The sequence below is a fragment of the Onychostruthus taczanowskii genome, unplaced genomic scaffold (genome assembly GCF_017590055.1).
Source record: "Onychostruthus taczanowskii isolate IOZ18803 unplaced genomic scaffold, ASM1759005v1 scaffold3, whole genome shotgun sequence".
Taxonomy (NCBI): domain Eukaryota; kingdom Metazoa; phylum Chordata; class Aves; order Passeriformes; family Passeridae; genus Onychostruthus; species Onychostruthus taczanowskii.
The window spans coordinates 22,732,162-22,752,875 of NW_024500349.1; the positions used below are offsets into that span (position 1 = coordinate 22,732,162).

At 45.1% G+C, this 20,714-nt stretch overlaps 1 protein-coding gene across 1 annotated transcript in view; it reads left to right on the forward strand.

Annotated features, from left to right (window-relative positions):
• Positions 1-7,226: 7,226 nt before the first annotated feature.
• Positions 7,227-20,714, forward strand: part of ADCYAP1R1 (ADCYAP receptor type I) — a 145,513-nt gene continuing 132,025 nt past the window's right edge. Inside the window, exon 1 of the mRNA XM_041408592.1 lies at positions 7,227-7,325. The gene's annotated coding sequence lies outside the window, so the exon portion shown is untranslated. The remainder of the gene's footprint in view (positions 7,326-20,714) is intronic.

Here is a 20,714-nt window from a genome sequence, read left to right on the forward strand (position 1 = left end):
TATCTGTAATTCTGTAAATCATTTTATCTGTAATTCTGTAAAGCCTTTTGGCACATCTCCCCAACACCCTTCTCAGATAATAGCAAGAGGTGGATTTGATGAGTGGATAAGGAATTGATCACATCCAGAGGGTTGTGGTCAGTGGTTCAATGTTCTAATGGCCATCAGAGGTGTCCCCCAGTGGTTTTATTGGGGTCAGCACTGATGAAAATCTTCATTAATGACACAGACAGTGACACTGAGCACAGCCCCAGCTAATTTGCAGCTGGCACCAAGCTGAGGCTGCAGAGACCTTCCTGAAGGATGGGGCCATGCAGGGGGACCTGGAAAAGCTCACCCAGGCCAGCAGCCATTGGCCTCCTTGGCCACCAGGACACACCGATGTGACCCATGTGGACCTCATGAGGTCCAACAAGGCCAAGTGTAAGGTCCTGCAGGTGTTTGAGACAACCCCTGGTATCAATAGAGGCTGGCAGGAGAATGGATTAGGAGCAGCCCTGTGGAGAAGGATTCGGGAGTGCTGGTGGGTGACAAGGTGTGATAACACAAAATGTAGGAATGTCTGCTCTGAATTAGACCAGAAATCAGCAAGTCTAGCACAGTCCTACATAGAATATTATCAACGGAAAAGAATTAACATAGAACTGCCCTAAAATATCTCCCAGAATTTACTGAAGAGTGTTTCAGAAACTTTCTGAGCTGGAAGTGGTCTCATGATATTTAATTGCCTTTATGGACTTTTTCCTCCATGAAGTAGCTTTGAATTCTTGGAAGCTTATAACATCTGTCAGGTCATGTCACATTTTTAGTTTAAAACTTTTTTGTTGCTTTGAACCAGGCCTCCCTGATTTTTTTTCTTTTCTGGCATCTTTCCATCCTTGCATTAGGAAGGACAGTGGATGCCTTTTTCCTTATTTACCTTTTTATATGTTGACACCATTTTCTGTCTCAGTTGTCTCCATTGAAAGTTGAAGGCTCCTAATCCAGAACAGTTCCACAGGTATAATTCCACAATTATGGCCTTCTGATGTGTCTTGTGGATCACTGCTTTGCCTGGTTTTACTCTCTCAGAGGAGCTCACACACATTCTCTTCTGCTGACTCCCTTCAGTGGGGATGTATCTTCCATTGGAAGGATGATTCACACAATGTAATTTCTTTAAACAGCTGATCATGAATCACAAGGGGTTGTCAAAGGGCATCTGTAGCTTATTTACCTGAGAAGAGGAAAGAACAAATTCTGTCTTCATGCCAAGCTGGAGCTCCAGAAAGAGGAGGGAGGTCAGGTAGGGAAAAGAATTCTGAATTTATTGGTGACTGTACTCTTGACTTCAAGAGCAGTGGGACACTAGAGGCTTGTACCTGAACTATTCCCTCTTTCAGTAGATTTTTGTGGATCTAAAACATTCCTAGAGGAGATGCATAACTGTATACAGGGTTTTGTTTCAAATAAGTTCCTTTTGAGCGTATTGAGTTCAAGATCCTCACATCCATCCAGCTGGGATGAAATTTCCAGCATTCAGCTCTCACTGGTGGCTGCTCTGACACCTTCTAGCATCTGGATGTGCACAGCTTTTGCGGGATAAACTACTTTATCCAGCACTCAGCTCTCACTGGTGGCTGCTCTGACACCTTCCAGCATCTGGAGGTGCACAGCTCTGCGGGATAAACTACTTTACATTTGCTAAAAAGTAAAAGTAGTCACCCAACAGGATACCTGCTGCTCTTCAGGTTCAGGGTTTGAGGCACTGCCTTTTAATACAGTCTTTGTCTACCCACAAGGAACGTCCCAGGGGACCACAGCGGGTGAGGGATTTAGGATACTGCATCCCTCTGGATAGATTTCTAGGAGCTCCTAGTTCTAGGAGCAGAAATGTCATCAAACAGTGCAGCTCATTTACATGGCTAAACAGAGAACAAGTGACTGCACTGTCTGCGTAATCCTCCCAGCAGATCTTGTCCTCAGGAACCAGGAAATGTCTCTTTCTGACTGTTGGGAATCTTCTGGTTGGTGGGAAGTGACTGAAGAATAGCAGGCCACAGGGTCTCACCTGTCAAGAGGTATTTTTCAACCTCACACTGCACAAGAGAATTTTACTTTCCTCTGGGTTTCCTTTGCATGCCCAGCACAGCTCGGCCATCACAGCAGAGGATCTGCAGGCCAGTCAGGCCTGGCAGGAGGATCTCAGCATGGGTGGGAAGCTGTGGCACTCTTGGGGGCAGTTCTTGTCCCGCAGAGCAGAACAAGCCACCTGGGAGAGCCTCAACGTTCCAGGCTGGCCAAACCTGATAGTGAAAGAGGGATTAATCTCATTAACCCTCAGAGGTCTAGAGTGGAGAGAAACAGGCACATCTAGGACACAGCTCCTTGGAGCTGCTTCCAGCATCTCCTTGGGCTGGGATGGATAGATGGATGGATGGATGGAGGGATGGATGGATGATGGATGGATGGATGGATGGATGGATGATGCATGGATGGATGTCGAGGCCATCAGTAGGAACTCACACTTTGCCCTCAGGAAGCCTACTCCTGCCCCCCTCAGTGCTTGACACCAGCCAAAAATGGTTATTGTGCTTTGCACACACTTAAATAATAAAGACCTATTTAATAGACTGCTCAGGAGGATAACAATAAAACACCACTTGTCTGCAAGTGGCTTAATTGTTTTTCTACTCATAAAAATGGACTTCTTTGGGGAACAAAGTTCTTGGACAGCCTCTCGTCACTACTTCAGTAAGAAATCTGATACTAAAATCAGCTGAGATCATCTAAGGCAGTCCAACTGCTGCTGGATATGGGCCACTAGATGATTCTCTTGGCCCACTGCCCTTCTCCTGGGAAAGATAGGGAGCAGATGTTGGATCAGCACATAATAATTGAACACCTGGGAGTCTTCTTCCCTGCTTAGCAAGCTAAGGCAGCATCTCACTGTGGGGCTTTTGAGGTAGGACTGCCATAAATTCTGGACGTTTTGAGAGAACACAGATAGGGTTTTGTTTTTGTCTTCTTGGGAGTTTTTTTGAGCGGAGGAAGAGATTCTTTAAGTCCGAAGAATGAACACAGATGACTTTTTGTGGGAAGAACAAACATTTTGCTCTGAAGTTTTTTTCTGTCCTGTATCATCTAATGCCCTCATCATTATCGAGTGCATCCTCAGGAATTTGGCCAGTGACAGTGAGCTGGTGGTGTGGTGGACATGTAGGAGGGAAGGGATGGCTCCAAAGGGGCCTGGACAGGCTGGAGAGGTGGGGCTGTGCAAACCTTGTGGAGGGCAACAAGGCCAAGTGCAGGGTGCTGCACCAGGGTTGGGGCACTCCCAAACATAAAAACAAAAGGCTGGGCAGGGAATGGATTGGAAGCAGCCCTGAGAAGACCTGAGAAGTGGTGAGAGGCTGGACAGGACCAAAGCACTGAGCACTCTCAGCCCAGAAAGTCAGTCGTGCCCTGGCTGCATCAAAAGAAGAGTGGGCAGCAAGTCGAGGGAGGTGATTCTGTCCCTCCACTCGGCTCTGGAGAATCCCCACCTGGAGTTCTGGTTCCAGCTCTGGGATCTCCAACATAAGGAGGATGTGGACCTGTTGGAGAGAGTCCAGGGGAGCACACAAATTTGATCTAAGGGCTGAACACCCTCTGCTCTGAAACAGGCTGGGAGAGCTGGGGGTGTTCAACTGGAGAAGAGATGGATCCAGGGAGAGCTCAGAGCCCCTTCCAGGGCCTAAAGGGGCTCCAGGAGAGCTGGAGAGGGACTTTGGAAAACAACTGGAGTGACAGGACAAAGGGAATGGCTTTAAACTGAAAGAGGACAGGGTTAGAGGGGATATTGGGAAGAAATTTTTTACTATGGGGGGGATGAGGGCCTGGCACAGGGTGCCCAGAGAAGCTGGGGCTGCCCATGGATCCCTAAAGTGTCCAAGGCCAGGCTGGATGGGGCTTGGAGCAACTTGGGATAGTGGAAGTTGTCCCTGCCCATGGCAAGGAGGTGCAACAGGATGGTTTCTAAGGTCTCTTCCAGCACAAATCATTCTATTATTCTATAATCTTTAATTTATTGTCTTTGGGAGTTGTGACAAGAGAAGATGACAGACCTGCAGGAAAATCCACAAAGCAAAGCCTTGTTAGCTCTAGTTGATTCTTTAGCCTGTTCCATGGTGCTGGAACAAAACCAGAGCTGAGTGCATTCACAGCGTGTCTGTACAAGGTTTTCTCAGAGGAGGCATCTGTGCAGCCATGGGGCTGTGGCTATGCCAAGGCACTGCAGCAGGGCTGGCCGGGCTGCTGCTCTGCTGTGGGGCTGTGCCCCACGTGGGCTCAGAGCCACAGGGACAGTACAGCAACTGGGACAGGGCTTTTCATGCTGGACAGGTCATAGATTTAGTTCATTTTATTATAAAATTGCCTTTTTTTTTTTCCTCTCGTTTGTTTAAAGGAAGTAGGGTGTGTTGATTTTCTTATCTTTTACAGAGATAACTGAGAGGCATTTTAAAAGATTTTATTCTGTTATCACTCTCGATGAATAGTGAGACACAAGAGATGTAAAACTCAATGCCATTCTATCAATATCTGACTTATTTCTTGGTTACAATACCTTATAAATGTTTTTCAGCCTCTTACCTTTTGCTACACAATGCTGCCATTTCTTCTAACACCAATTATTTATATTTTTTCCCCACGCAGCCCTTCTACAATGCATCTTTCACAGTTCTAATTCTCTAAAATATCTGGTCTTTATACAAAGTCATATTCTGAAACTTGTTGAAACTTATTTCTAGTTCTCAATCTCTCTCTCAAAAATGTCATCTCTATTCCATAGTCTTCCTAAGTCAACACCTTGACTTAGGTGTTTACATACAGACGTACAAGACTGTGTGAAATTTCTGTCAAGTTTTAAAAATTCATTACAAATCCATTTCTCACAAGGGTGAAGGCAAGGAAGATTTGAAATTAATTTACATGCTATGGGAAATAGAGGATGGGAGATGCAGAAAATGAAGGGGAAGGGGTAAAAACCTGGAGAAAAGGAGGCTCAGGAGAAACCTTATCAGTCTCAAAAACTCGCTGAAAGAAGGTTGTAGCCAGGTGGAGATTGGTCTCTTCTCCCTGGCAACAAGCCCCTGGACAGGAGGAAAAGGCCTCAAGCTGTGCCAGGGCAGGCTGGACATCAGAAAGAATTTCTTCACTGAAAGGGTGGTCAAGCACTGGAATGGGCTGCCCAGAGGAGTGGTGGACTCTCCTTCCCTGGAGGTGTCCAAGGAATGACTGATGTGGTACTCAGTGCTGTTTGATTGACAAGGGGGTGTTTGGTCAGAGGTTGGCATCAGTGATCTTGAGATCTTTTCCAATCCCAGTTATTCTGTGATCCTATGAAAAGATAAGCAGAGGAAAGGGCTTCCACAGCTGGAAGAGCCTAGGCATATAGGTGTCATGGAATTTCAGGGTAATTAGAAGAACTTCATTAGCAGGCAGCTGCTCTTCCAGCACATCTCACAGGATTTGGGTAAGGATGTGGGCATTCAGCACCTCAAATTCTTGACAGGGATCTGTGGGGCCTGAGGGCAGCAAAATCAGCATGGGGCCAAGTGTCTCCATGGGACATCGTGGCAGAGGACTCCTCTGGGCCTGCTGTGGCTGTTCAGGCTCCTTTAGTGGTCATTTTCCAGGTCTGGAGAGCCTCCCCTCCAGCACTGTGCAGCACGGAGCAGTGTCTGGATGCTCTTGTGCAGGGGACAGGGGCCACCTTGCTCTTCTGCAGGTACTGGACACAGAACCACAGAATTCACAGAATTCCCAGAATAGCCAGGTTGGAAGACACCTTCAAGATCATTGAGTCCAACCCAGTCCCAACAGCTCAACTCAACCCTGGCCCCCAGTGCCACATCCAGGCTTTGTTAAACACACCCAGGGATGGTGACTGCACCACCTCCCCAGGCAGCCATTCCAGAACTTTATCACTCTTTCTGTAAAAACTTTTTCCCAATATCCAGCCTGTATTTCTCTTGACTCAGCTTGAGACTGGACACCCCTTCCCCTCTCTCCAACCCTCCCTGCAGCTCCTCTCCAGTCATTTTCCAGCAACAGGCGCCACTCCTGCAGGGCTGTTCCGGGGGTCCCGTGGCTCTGTGGCACTGCAGGACAGTGCAGGTGCTGCTGTTCTGTGCTGGCATTTCCCTCTTTACGTGTGCATCTCCCGTAGGAGATGAGAGAATCCTTTCCCCAAGCTCAGAGGGCTCAGCCCGGACACAGGCCACCAGCCCATCTGCACACGCCATCAGCAAAATGGTGTTTCCAGCTGAAATTCCTGCTCTGCTCCCCCTCAGTTCTCCTCCCTGACAACTCCAGCTACTTTATCGCTTCCCTTTGCAATCAACTCTGCAGGTCCGGGAGAAATTGGCTCCTTTCATCCTCCCTCGCACAGCCCCCTCTCCCTCCCAGCAGCGATGCCGTCCTCCCTCCCATCGCCGTGTGCTGCTGACCCTGCCACGGAAATAAAATAAGAAATTAAAATTTCTGTGACAACAAAAGCGGGGCTAAGGCGACAGGGAGAAGGCAGATTTGGGGTACGTGGGAAAAGGAAAGAGAAAAAAGGGAGAAAGGGTGTTCGATTCGGGAAATTTGATTTGAATAAATCCCTCCTCCCGCTCCTCCTCATTGGTTTCTTTTTCTCCTCCATATTAATGAGAGCAGCCAAGGAGAAGCTATTGGTTCCATATCGCTTTCCCTTTGCTCAGGCACTCGGGGGAGGAGGTGTTTGCATTTCTCCGCAGGACCAGCTCGCTTTGCAGAGCATTGTCTGGGTATGAGAGTCACACACAGGCACAGGGGAGCATCTCAGCCAGGCACAGCATCTCAGCCAGGCACAGCATCTCAGCCAGCCTGAGCACCCCTCTCATTCCCCGCCCCGCCCGAGCACCGACAACCCCCTTAAAAAAAAAACAAAAAACCAGAGAGGGGAGAAAAAAAGTTTTAAAATATCCCACCAAAAAAAACGCTTTTATTTTGTTGTTTTTGTTGTTTGGTTTTGGTTTTGGGTTTGTTAGGGGTTTTTTTTTTTAATTTTTTTTTATTTAGCGATGGCAAATTCCTTCACGGCCAGGAGCTGGCCTATCCCCTGAGCAAAGGCAGCCTGGACATGACCGGCAGGCGAGGGAGGAGGAATTTGGATTCCCTTGGGAGGCGCCGACCCCTCCTGCGGCCGGGGGGAGCGCGGCCGCGGCCGCTCGGAGCCAGCGCGGGCAGCGGGGCCGGCCCGCTCCCCCGGCCACTGAGCCCCCGCGCCCGCCCGCGGGCATGCGGCATCGCCAGCGCCGGGACGGAGCCCTGCTGCAATGGTGAGTCCTTCCCCGGCCTCCCCCAGCTCCTCCCGGGGCAGCCCCATCCCCCGAGCCCGGGGATGCCACAGCGGCGCTGCCGCAGCCGGCGAGGGGAGAGGAACCGGCGGCTTGTCTGCGAGTGACATTGATCGCTGGTTTAGCGGCTCGTCCCTCCGCGTCCCCGGGTCCTGGGGACACTTCTTCAGGGGGGAATCGCCTGCGGGCTTCCTGCCTTCGGCAGGCTCGGAGGATGCGTCCTCCAGATGGATTTGGTTCTCTGCAAACAAATCAATCTCCCTTTGCCGGCGGTGACAGGTTGAGGCGCTCGGTATGGCAATCACGTCTGGTTTTAACACAATATGGCTGGTAAATAAAACCTGATTGCTAACAGCCCCGCCGCTGCTGTCGGCGTTTCCGAGCCCAAGGCTCCCGATGCAGCTCTGCATCCTCACCTGCCGCAGAAACTCTGATCCACCCTCCGAGCAGCGCGGCAGGACTTGCTTGTTTTTACTGTGGGGTAGCAGGGAGAAACTGCGGTTCGTGTGCCTTTGACCTCTGCTCGTGTGCCTCTGGGCACTTCTTATCAGTGTTTGAACAGCTGGCTCTAATAATACCATCTTCATGCAGAGCACATCTCCAGTCAGGGGGATGGCACGCAGGACAGGCTCTTTCCCGCTGTGCTCTGAATTTAGGATGCGGAGCGTTCAGGTATGTGTTGGAATCTGAGGAGTTTGCAGCCAGGGAGAGAACGATAATGTGATAATGCAGCTTGCTGTGCAGAACTGGAAAATGCATGGAAAAAAAAGGGAGATTTGATTAGTGGCACAGTGGTGTTTATGGTTGCATGATCATCCCACTTACACAGCATCAGATCTGGAAGAACTCCCTGGAAGTCAGTGGATTTCTTCTGCGTCTGATCTGCAGGTAAACAGAATCTGGCCTTTAGCTTGAAGGATGCATTGGAGTAGCACTGGAGGTAGCTGTAATAAGGAGAAAATCTTAACTAAAGTGAATAAGGCAGCAAAGTGATATGATTCTTTCTCAGGGAATTATCAATTACCATCCGTCTGGTGCATGTTAATTACAGTGCGACTGGTGGACTGGTACAGCAGTATGTAACTGAAGCAGCTTGTTGGATTTTTTAATTTCATCTGCTGGAGTCAAAAACAACAAATGGATTTGCACTTGCTGTTTTTTGGGTACACAGCCCCCTCACTCCTCTGCTCAGCCTATGCAGCACTGGTCAGGTACAGCAGGGAAATGCTTCCGTGGCTAATCCAAGGGAATGTTTGATTACTGGAGGTTCGTGATAGCAGGGAGGCAAACTCCTAAAAGTGCTCCTGGTCTAGCTGCAGAGAAAGAACGTGTTATACAAGCATCTCTCTTTGGCTAATGCCAAACACCCTGGAGCTGGCTTGGAAGAAGTTGTCCTGTAGGATGGGTAAGGCAACATTGGAATTTGGTGAATAATTAAGGAGTGCTGGTCAAGGCAGTAAGGGGAGTTGGATTAGAGTTGATGTGTCTGCTTGGTCTTCCAGTTCTATTCCCACCTGTTTCCATGTGCTCTGGGCCAGGGTTGCTGCTTTGCTGTCATTCAGGACAGCTCCAATTGATCTTATTTTGTCCCGGGCATTTATCTCAAGATTTCCGCTGTTTTGTTCTCTCCAACCAAAGGCATGTGAATGGCTGGGAGGATAACCACAGCCTTCAAGGTCACGAGGAGGGGGCTTTTTGTGGGATACATACATTTATTTCTCTTTAAACAGGCTTTGCGTTCACTCCTCGGCTTTAGCTTTTCCATCATCCATGGGGGTCCCTGCAGGAAAACCGGAGGGCTCCTTCCTCACAGTGGGTTTAGGAATTCTGCTGCTGGGGCTCTTTCCTCACTGTGGGTTTAGGAATTCTGCTGCTGGGGCTCTTTCCTCACTGTGGGTTTAGGAATTCTGCTGCTGGCACAGTGGTGCCCCAGCCCCACGGAGCTGCCCAGACCTGCTGCTGCTGTTTGTGAGGCTCACAAACAGGGAAGCACGAGCTCTGTTGTAGGATGCTACCAGGGAGAGAGAAACTGAGATTTCTGAGCTGGTGGGCTGCACTGCTGAGCACATTCAGACCTTTGTTCATCACATCTCTCCTCGTTTGGCTGACTGAGACAGCATCCTGGAGATATTTTTTTCCTGGGGTTGAGTTCCATATGTGCCTGTGCCTTTGCTAAGTTGAGCCCCGTGTCCCTGAGCTGATTCATTCCAATGTAGCAGATTTTGTTTGCCTTTCCTTCCTTCTGAGCACACTTAGTACAAACAGTCTAATTCCTAAATTAGCTCAGATTATCTTTTAATGAAAGCAGAGTATCTGAGTTAAGAAGCGCTGAGAAAAAAGTGAACTCAGGGCAGAATCATGCTGCAGCTCATGCCTGGTGGAGAAACCTGCAGAAATATCAGGTCTTGCACTTAGTCCTGATTCAACAGAGAAATTGCTTATTTGCCACTGCTCCCAAGAGAGGAAAACTGATCTGAGGATGTGGAAGTCAGTGGAGATGCTCAATTTTATTTCACCCCCTTCCTTGGCCCAGAGAGTGTAGCCGCAATCTTTAAGTCAAGCAGGGGAATTTTTTTGTTGGCTTGTGTTTGCTTGTTTCCATTTCCTCTGCTCCTGTCACATCCAGCCAATCCCATACCATCTGTGCTTCAGCACACACTGCAGTCAACAGGATTTTGGAGTGAATTTTCCACATCAGGACAGAAGTGGAACAGCTCTGCTGAAAGGGAGGTAAATGCAGCAGTGAGGAACTCTCTCTTCTTTTGCTATCCACAACTTGAAAGTCATCTTTGCTGACAGTGTCTGGTCAGGGTGAGCTGTGGCATCGCTGAAAGAGGCTGCTCAGAGTATCCCTGAGGAGACTTTCCCAGTTCCCTTGGTGCTGAACTTGTTCTGTTCTTAGGGAATGCTTTGCATACAGAAAGGTGTTTGGTAGTTTTCCACAGCACTAACAAGTTCTAGAATTCCTGTGTCTGTTGTGGCTGCTGAAACGCTGTTTGGATTGTAATTGAGTGGGCACAAATATATGGGGAAAAAAGGCAGATTTTTTTTTCTTTTTTCAGGAGCTTTGTGGCAGAATGTCCACCCCTCACCCCATTGCTTTGCTGGTGTTTTATTCTCTGACCACCTTTTGCTCTCTCAATTTATGATCTGTCTCCTTAGGCTTGCACTTTTAGCTGCACAAGGCAAAGTAGGAATGAGTATAAAACTCGCTGGGTTGTTCAAGCCGTGTTTATGTAACTCACTGCAGCTCACTGATTGTGTTCCCCTGCAAGCTCATCTCCAGAGTAGCCAGATTAATAATTTCAGTGCTGAACTTCATGGGACAAGCAAAACCATTCCATCTCGTAAAGAAAAGGTGGAAGCATCACCACACAGAGGATTTAAAGGCAGAGTGGCTGTTCTGCTAAGGAATATTTCCTCAGAAGGGAAAATACACAGAAATACGCAGCTGCAGGGACTCTTGTTTGCTGCTCTGTTAAATACAAATCCTTCCATTTATCTGCCCTGGAGACACCCTGACTGTCTCATCCCTGCTCATTCAGATGTCATATCTTACTCCTTGATAGAGAGCTACAATCTGAAACTACATTGATCTGACTGCCATAGTTTGAGTTTGTTTTTTGTTTGGTTTTTTTTTTTTTTTTAAAGTTTTTAAAGGTGGAAAAACCTCTGCTTAATGGTATTGTTAAAAAAAAAACCCAAACTAAAACAAGCACCAAAATATTCAAAAAATGACTCAATAATTTTAATTTTTGTTAATGTAATTCATAATTCACTCTAAAACTGAGAGAAAAGGGGATGAGTATGTATATGGTCAAATTCTTCTTAATAATAATTATGGCTATAGCAATAATAATAATTTATTTTGTAACACATTGGGAGTATTGATGTCTAAGGGCTCCTTACTGAACATACATTAAACATCTGCCAGGTCTGTTTTCTGGTTTGTCCATTCAGTTTGAGGCATTTCACAAGACATGTGCCTCAATAACAGTGGCTTTTGCACCCCATTAGAGATGCTTGGGTCACGATTGCTCAGGAGCTGCAAATGGAAGGATAATTATGGTCTGTTATCTATGATTTGTTGCTTTGCTAAATGGAGCTGAGGGTTAGGGCAGGAAAAGATGTTTTAATCTGTGTGGTGGGTTAATAGCCTGGATTTTTTATTTTTATTCATTTGTGGCTCAGAATCAGGCAAATTTTGCTACTTTCTGTCCCTGCAAGGCACAGTGCATTGTCCAGTCTGATTCTGTGAGGATGCTTAAGGAGAAAAAAATGTGTTGAATGGAAATGTGACTGAATTAAGCAGGTGCATCATTAGGTCCATCTCTCAGGGGTGGAGGATGTATAAATTCACTCATTCTCAAGAGGAAACTTGTCCCCAAAGGATCCCCTGGCAAAACTATTGCTCATTTCTTGTGGCGGGAAGGCTTTCTCACTCGGAAGTGTTTGGCTGCCTGGGTGCTGCTCAACTACTCTCTGAAAGCATCTGAAAACTAAATTCTCACATCCAAGCCAATCACCCTAATTCACTGTGTGAGGGATGAGCAGAGTGCTTCATGCCATCCTGGAGGGGGCCAGGTGAATCAGCCCGTGGAGGTTCCTGCAGCAGCTGACTCAGACACACATCCACAATCAGCCTGATGGAGCCTCCCATGGTATCTCAGAGGCATCCCCAGGAGTGAAATGCCTTTTTCCTCATCTTTCTTTGGAGGGGAAGGCTGGTGATGTTTTGCTAGCTCACAAATTTTGATCGCTGGCAAGCTTTATGAAAAGCCCAAGTTTTATGGAAAGCCCAAGACTGCTGTGATGGGCTCCACATCTTCCTCACCCACATCTTCCTCACTCTCATCTTCCCTTTATTCCATGGAGGGCAGACACAGCTGCTGGAGAATTCATGCCACATGTCCCAGACAATATCCTACCTAGTTTTGTTTTGTTTGTTTGTTTGTTTTTTAATTATTCATTGATTTTTTGAAATTTGATAGGCTTCCTTGGTGTTATCAACACCTTCTTCCTTTGTCCAGTGACTCTGAGGGATTTGCCAGCTGAAGCTGGGATGTGATTTTGTGGTTACACCAGCACAGGGACACATCTAGGACAGTGACATGATTTTCTGCAGGCACACACAAGCTGGCTCTGCCTGTTCCCTGAGCCAGGCAGGAGCTGTGAAAGCTCCAGATTCATCTGCTCTACCCTGGGTGGGAATGGCTGCACTGGAAGTTGCACGGAGCTGGAGATGAATGCTGACCAGACCTCATTAGCTCAGGGCTGGCACCTTGTGAAATACATTTTGACCAGCTTGGCGCCCTTGTGCTCAGAACTAGGTGACCTAAAAGGCATCTTTTTGCCATGTATCAATAGCTCACTGCTCTTTTATTCTAATGCTTTCACCCTCTGTCCTAAGCCAACAAAGTCCACTCATAAATAGATTTAACTAACATCTTCCTCCTTCGCTATTGCCTTTAAAATTATTTACTGAAAATGAAATAATGCAGAAAATAAAAACATGAACCTCTCAGAACACATTGATACATAGACTGGAGGCAAATTGTAGCAGTAAGGGGTACATTTCTCCACAGCAGAAATAAATTATATATATTTGGAAAGGGAGTTTAAAATAGCTAAGATATCTTTAACTCTGAATTCCTTTTCCTGGAATGGAAAGACTTTATTAAATCACAACATTTCTGTTTCTGCTCTTACTGGCACATTTTTGAAGTAGGTTTAGAGAAGGTGCTTTTTGTTTCTAGTAAAAACACAAAATGACACAGTCATGGTCAAAAGTAAAAAAACCATTTCCTTCTAAAACAAAATATTTGTATTAATGACATTTTACATGCAACTGCATTCTTAAGTTGATGCAATTAGTACCAAAAGCCAAATATGAGCTTGGGCTTAATTTGCAATCTAAGATTTTGGACACACAACAGAACTTTCTCTTGGCCTAGAAACAAATTCTATAAAGAAGCCAGCACAAGTTAAAGTTAGTGAAGTTACTCATTTCCTGTGTTTTAGAGAGCTGGATCTTTGGATTCCTTCCAGGAGTTTTGTGCTCTAGCTTAAAATGCAGAGGAGATGAGAGAGCATCCGAAATACCGCAGATGCTTGAGCTCTTCATGACTAAGGCTGGGAATGTGTCACAGCTGTCACTGCAGCCTTGGATGGCACAAGCCCCGCTCATTCATTGGGGTTTCGTGGCTTCTGACAGCCTGGATGGGGTTTTTGTGCTGCTGAATGGGTTTGTGAGCCGAGATGATTACATACAGTGGGCGAACAGCTGGAATGAGCTTCATTAGAGAATAATTCTCGGTGGCTGCAGGGAGGGAGCAGAGTGGAAAGGCAATATTAGCCATGTGGAAGTTGTTTCTCTGCATCATCCAAGCCTCTGGATGCTGCTCTGTGCTCTCCAGCTCTTTGTTCTCTGGCTTGTTGCTTGTTCCACAGCTGGATGTAGCAATGATTGTCATAGAAAAAAAGGCTTCACAGGCTACCAAAGTCTGAATTTCATTCAGAAGAGGAGAAGAAAAACACATCACAGCCTTTTTGGTGCCTCTAGCAAGTGTATTCCTGGCAGATTTTCACCTCTAGTACTCAGATAATTCCCTTTTCTCTGTATGGAACTTGCAGGTCCCTTTTGCTACGACAATTTTTATGATGTTAACCCGAAATGGGATCCAGCTCTCAGATCAAGACGGGTTTTGAAGTGTCTGCTGTAACTGGGTGCAGAAACTCCTGTAAAATAAAAGGAGATTTAGGACATGATTCAGCCACTTAAACAGAGGTGTTAAGTGCCATTTGAGATCCCCTGGGGTGTCTAACATGCATCAGGGATTTGTCAGTGTGGTGTTTATCTACAGCACATCATTTCTTCTCTTCCTCAGGGCAGGTTAAATACCCTGGGGTGTTGCTGCACCAAACACCAGAGTTTCAGCTACTGATTCTGGCCTCTGGCCAGTGCCCAGTCAATGTGGATAAATACACTTATCTACTACAGACTGAGCTCTGTAGCTCTTTAGCCCAAAAAAATCTTCCATAAATGCCACTGAGATGGTTTCATCTGCTGTGTGAGTCCTGTCCTGGCTTTCTGATCCCTCCTGCTGGTGGTGTAGAATGAGACTGATCAAATCTTGGCCTCAGTGCTCTCACCAAACACACAAAGAATGGGTTGATTTTCATATACTCATGCAGGGCTTGAAAATACCATTTTGAATTTCTGTCTTGAATTACAGTTAATAAACTGGGGCAAAAGAAAAAAAAAACCCAAAAACCAAAACCAAAAACCCCAAACACCATATATATATATATATATATGGACACATTTTAGGTGTATCTATTAGCTCCAAATCATTCCTGGAATAATTTTTTCATGAGACAGCCTTGAGACTGCATTTGACTTTCTCCAGATTCAGCTACCACTGACAGCTCCTGGCTTTTGTTGCCCAGGTTGCTCTCTCAATCTAGGGTGAGAAAGAACTTCTGGAGTCTTTGAATGTTTGTGATTCACCAGCTCCACTCTGGAGTTTTTCTTTGCAACTCCTTTTCCCAACTTCCTTGAGATGTAGGTTCCATCTGCATATAGTTTTGCATTTTTAATGTGAAAAGACCTTTCTGTCCAGGTTCCAAAGTGCTGCTGGCTTTACTACCAGGTTGTTTCATTTTCTCCAAACTCTCCTGTTTGGAATGAACAACGTCAACTACACACTTTCTCTGGGGAAGGTTTGTGTGGCTTTTGTCTGCTTTCATTTTTTCTGGCATGTTCTCTGTCTCCAGAGAACACAGAGGTGGGTCCAAGGTGATTAAAGTAAAACATGGCCTATTTAGAGCAAAACTCTTCAAAGAACCAGGCTTTAATATTCTTCTGATAGACTCAGCATCTTCCAGATCCTCTGGGGAGCTTTATGTGCATCAGTTTGGAAAACAACTCTTGAAACTCTCCCTGAAAGAAAAATGGTTTTTTATCTTTCCAGGATCCATCTGGAAAAGTAAGTCTCACATCTTCATAGCAGAAATAAAAATGGTTTCTCCATACTAAAAGTCTCCTTTCTGACATAATATTATGTCAAATTATTAATATTTTTTCTCCTGATGGATCATGGCATCGACCTCTTGCTTTCCTTCCCATTGTCCCTACTGAATTAGAACAAGGACATAATTTAGTTACTCTGTTATTTCCAAAGAGCTTCTGAGGCAGACCTCAATAAATAGATTATGCATACTTTCATGTACTCTACATTATGCAGTACCATGGGTGTGACCCTTTGCCAAATCCATTCACAGCCAGAAGAAGTTTAGTCTGTAAAATGCCATGAAAAATATGGGTATGAAACCAGCAATATATCTCAACCAGACCACTTAGATCAGATAATTTGGAACTCAGAGTTATTTTCTAAAAGGGTGAGAAGGAAGTTCACCTGAACATTAACATGCAGCTCATTTCTTCACTGACTGCAGAAACTCTAACCTGATATTCTGCTTAATGAACTGACAGACTGTTCCATAATGAATGTCATTCACTGAAATGTCGAAGTTTAAAAATGCTTTCGTTTAAACCAGGGGTTGTCTGAATTTTCTGGCAATCATATGTAATTTTATGTAATTTCCTTTTTGCTTCTTTTATACCTGCTTACTGTAAAATGCAACCTTTTTATGTCTGCAGATGTCTGGGTGGAACTAAATGGTGTTTATTAAATGTTGTCTTTACAACAGTGGAACCTGTGGAATCCAGATTTAAATTCTTTTGATCCTAAATCAGGGTTCTAAAATAATTCATTGGGTTGGACATCCTTTTTACCTCCATTAACTATGGGGGAATACTGGGCAGTGAGTGCTGTCTGTGGAAGAGCCAGATAAGCCAGATATGATGATCTGAAAAAAGAAAAGTTAACAGATCTCCCCATTCCATGTAGACTGGCCAGACTGGAAGGAAATGCAGGCATGAGTGCATGGCCAGGATAATCCATATCACTCTCTTCAGCAGCATGTTCAAACTGGCATTTTATAAATCACCTCTGAGAGCTTTAACCCAAAATATTACAGCTTCTGATTCACGGGCTGGTTTCAACATGCCAAAATTTTCTGTACTTGTGCCACGTCCTTGCCATTTCCAAAATGCATCCCTGTAATGTGCTACTGCTTCTGTGTGACTGAAGAATCACCACCTCTAGTGGCTTTGTGTTTGCATATAGCCTGCAACAGACAGAAGATCAGACCACAAAGCAAGACCTGAATTTATCATTTTAGTGCATTTTTATCAGGAATGGCAAAGGTAAAGAAACAGACATGAGGGTGGCTGAGTCCACCTTGTTCTTGCACATCTCTGCAATTGCATTCAACATGGAATCAGAGAATCAGTCATAGAATCAGAGATTCAAGGAATGGTTTGGGCTGGAAGGGAGCTCAAAGCCCATCCAATCCCACCCCTATCATGGGCAGGGACACCTTCCACTGTCCCAGGTTGCTCCAAGCCCTGTCCAACCTGGCCTTGGACACTTCCAGAGAAAGGAAATCCATAACTCTGGGCAGCCTGTTCCAGTGTCCCACCATGCTCTGAGTAAAGAAGGCAATTAATCTCTAAGGATTTCCTAACTTAATGTAATAATTTCCATCTTTCCTCAAAATGCATCTCAGGACTTTGCTTCCTTTGCTGCTGGAGAAACATAAACCAGGGTGCTGTCCTGACATTCCCCTGCCTTTCTTTTCAGCCCTTCTAAACATTGTATTAATCTTTGAGGTAATTTTTTTCTCCTCTTAAGTTGAAGAAGGCTAAGAAAATCACGGATGTAAGGGAACATGAAGAAAGAAAAAAATACTAATGTGCTCTAAATGGGGCAGATCATATTGACACCATCTGAAGCTGAACTTAGCCTTCAACAAAATTCTAATCTCTAAGAAAGACGTAAACTCTTTCACTCGCAGCAAAAGGAACCACAGTGATTTGCCAGTCCATTTAATAATGAAATGTGCAAAAGAATAAAACAAACGCACGTTCCTCCAAGCGCTTTCCACTCCCCTCTGTGCCATCATCATCCTCTACCCTTTTATGCTGTGTTCCCTCTTTGTCCACTTGGGATTCAGGCTGTTCTTACCATGAACAGCCAGCCATCACCATGATCTCCATGGCTGGAAGCTCTGTGTTTTCAAGCCTGGTTTTATAAAATGTTCTATAGGATCCCACACTGGATTGCCTCTCTCAGCAGACTGCAGCCTTCAGTGACCCATGAATTACAATACGAAGCAGCAGGAGCACAGTGTGACCTACACCTTTCTCCATCTGCTCTTTTGAGTTTTCCCCTCTTGAGTTTCCTGTGAGCAGCTCCGGAAGAGCTCCTACTCGATGTTGTGCAATGAGCTCAGGGAAGGAACCCATGCTATTAATGTCAGCAGTGCTGAAATGTCTGTCAGGTGTATTTGTCCTGCTTGTTGCAACTTGGCCTTTCAACAATACTGTGGCATAAACAAGACATGACCCCAAGTTCTTAATATGTCTCTTAGCAAATATTCTACTGGCGTTCTTTGAATTCTTTTACAATAAATCATTTAGAGGAATCAGTCTAAGTATTGAAACTTGTTTGTTCATTTGGGGATTTATTCAATGTGCTGCTCCAGTAGCAATGAAGTTCCATTCAAAAACCACAACACCCGTCACAAGGCACCTGGAAAGCTACACTTTGAGTAAATTCTACAATATATCATTGTCCTGGAATCACAGAATGTTTTGGGTTGGAAGAGACCTTGAAGATCATCCCCTTACACCCCCTACCACAGGCTGGGACAAATTCCACTATCCCAGGCTGCTCCAAGCCCCATCCAGCCTGGCCTTGGACACTTCCAGGGATGGGACATCCACAACTTCTTTGAGAAACCTGTTCCAGCACCTCAGCACCCTCAAGGGAACAATGTCTTCCTGATAATCTGATTTCATTCCATTTAAAATCGTTCCCCCTTGTCCTAGCACTATGTGCCCTTGTAAATAGACTCTCTTCATCACATCTACATAGACATAAATTTCTACACTGTATCTAAGGAGTGTAAGAATATAAAGTTCAATTAATTTCTTTTTTCCTGAAGCAAAAATTTTAAATAAATCAGATGTCTTGTGCCGCATAATAGCTTCCTCCCCGCTTCCCCTCACCACTGTCCTTTACAGGAGTCTAAGATGACTTGGTTATCTATAAACATCCACAAAGTACATGTCTAAATCTACTGCAGGAAAATCCACTCTGTTTTGTAAAACACTCTCTTAACTCCCCTTATGGATTTACAAAACAAAGGCTTTCCATGTCAAGGATGGGACATAGGGTTAATAGATTTGAAGTAAAAAAAAAAAAAAAGATCAAAATATTTCCTTCAGAAGTTTATAGAATTTAAAAGCGAATACTTACTCTTCTCCCAGAAGATTTCTTAAAAGTGTCGCTGTCATTATCCTAAATTGGTAGTTAAGGAATTATCTGAGGGAAACTCACGTCAGAGTTCTTGTGTGCTCAGACAGGCACAGACTCGTCGTCAAATATTTTTCAGTTGCTTGGGTTTTGCATTTGTGCCTTTTTTATCTCCACGCTGCACAGTGACAGAAATTTCTGTTGTCTTCTCGAGATGAAATGAATCCCCCTAGATGAGGGGAAACTGTTTTCATTAAGATCTCTTCAGCAGAGGTGCTTTGGCTTGACAGCACTGGCATGAATACCAATGAGCCTGGAAATGGTGAGGAAGGCAGAAAATCATTTACAGGGCTCTGAAGGGAGGGAAACAGCAAGAATCTGCAGTAGCCTGGGACAATCTGATTTCCAAACTCTTTATGCAATATTTAAATAAGGTGTTTAACAAATGAAGGCAAATAGGAGCTGCAAACCTTGTGGCTCAGAGAGTGTTTTCGCAGGCACTTGGTATGAGGCTGTTCTGGTTGGTGGTGAAGCAGTTTATCAGAATGAACAAGAGCGATGGCAAAGGCATTATTTGACCTCAGGGCCAAGGAAGGTTCCAAACCTGGTGTATTTCATGTTGTAGTTACAATATTAAAGACATTTTCTTGCGTCTGCTATGAAACCACCACTGGTGGTTGTTGGCTACTCCCTTGAGCTCCCTCTTGTTCACAAAGAGGTAGCTGGGAAATCACTTCTGCTCCAAAGGTGGGTGATGAGTTTAACATAAAAGCAAAGGCTCCTTGCTGGCTGCACAGAGATTTTTACCCCGGTAGGGGATTGCTTCGTGGTTATTGATTTGTTGCCATTGACAGATGGATTCACTGAGGTCCAGCTGTTGGCTTGGACAGAACAGCTTTGCTTTTAGACTTTTAAGCACTTTTCGTCCACATAGCTCAGAAATGAGAGCCTTAAAGAGAGCCAGATTACTCTTTTACTCAAGGAGAAGGGGAATAGAAGACTAGAGACTGCAAGAAGATAAGGACACACTAGAAATGAACTTGTCTACAAAGACACGTTCTGCTTCTTGGATAAAAGTGCTTTAGTCCTCCAAGGAGCCTTTGAAGTCTGATCTGACAAGAACACCTGTCCATGGTAATGAGAAGATATTTTCAAACTTCAAATGGTCTGAAATGATTTTATATTAGTGAAGCCCTTACACGGATTCTATTTAACCAGTTTTCTTTACAACTTGTCTTAGTCTCCAGTAATTAAAAAAAATATTCTCTTCCTTAGTTGCTGCCTGTTCTGTGCTGTCTCTTCAATTCATTTAACCACTGTTTGCTCCTTAGTCTGCAGCAGAACTGGTGACAGGGAATATCTGCTCTGCGTCTCCTGTTGGAATGTATTTCAGCAGAATTTGTTATCAAGCTTTTTGGAATATGAGGAACTTCACAGTTCAGGAAAACATTGGCTGTGCTGATGCTGGGAAATTGAACACCACTAGGGAACATCGTAAACTCTGGAAATTTGGTCACTAAACTGTTATTAAATTATTATTAAATGAATGATAAATAATTTGCATGTTGAATGGGTTTGCAGGTGAGTTGAGATTCTTCTTTACAATGCCTGGGCTCAAATCAGAGATGATCCAATCTTGCACATCATTCCCAGCAGTCAGTGTGCAGATGGCCACGCTGCTTGAAGGGCTGAAGAGGTTAAACAATTCCTACAAACCCATTTGCCTCAATCCAAACCCAGCACACATCTCAGTCACTGTGTGTGTGGGGGTGTGTGTGAAGTGTGGCTGAAAAAAAACACCCCAAATGAACAGACAGAAAAAATTCTGCCTTGTGCCTCCCACATTCCCCAGCTCCTGTGCTATTCGAGCTCTCCTGGCAGTGCTGTTGGATTGCAGAAGTATCTTAAGGCAAAATCCCTCAGTTTAGTCGTGGCTCTGTGCTTTGATATTTTGTGTTGTGGCAAATCTGGATTATGGCTTTTCTGG